Source organism: Tupaia chinensis, unplaced genomic scaffold, assembly GCF_000334495.1.
Source record: "Tupaia chinensis unplaced genomic scaffold, TupChi_1.0 Scaffold000067_1, whole genome shotgun sequence".
In the NCBI taxonomy this organism is placed as follows: Eukaryota; Metazoa; Chordata; class Mammalia; order Scandentia; family Tupaiidae; genus Tupaia; species Tupaia belangeri.
Genome location: NW_006159526.1, coordinates 3,232,134 through 3,232,673, shown reverse-complemented (window position 1 = coordinate 3,232,673; position 540 = coordinate 3,232,134).

Below are 540 nucleotides of genomic sequence, written 5' to 3'. Positions count from 1 at the left end.
CCGGGACACGAACCGCGGTCGACTACGTGGGAGTCCAGTGACATAGCCATTACGCTAACTGCTGGTTCCCTGATCATGCCTATTTTTAAAAATTTTTTAAACTTTGTTTATTTATTTTAGTTTGATGAGAGGGAGAGAGAGAGAGAAAGTTGCCAGGTCCAGTAATCGAACCATGGTCGACCATATGGGAATCTAATGCCCTTAATCACCATGCCACCTGCCAGCCCCTAGATTTTTAAAAAAGAAGTATTTATTTAATTTTATTTGTTATTGTCATTCTTTAAATTTGACCAGCGGGACTAGCTGTTGGCATAATGGCTATGTTGCTGGACTCCCATGTAGTCGACTACAGTTCAAGTCCCGGACCTGGTGGCTTAAATTCACGCCAGGCGCGTGTGCATGCATGCCCAAGATCCCGAGAGGAGAATGGAGGAGAAGGGATTGCAGTGTGGCCATCCCCCCAGAGGTTATTTCTCACTTTCTGTCTCTCTGTCTCTCTCTGTCTTTCTGGCAAGTACACGCGCCCTATAGCCAAAACCT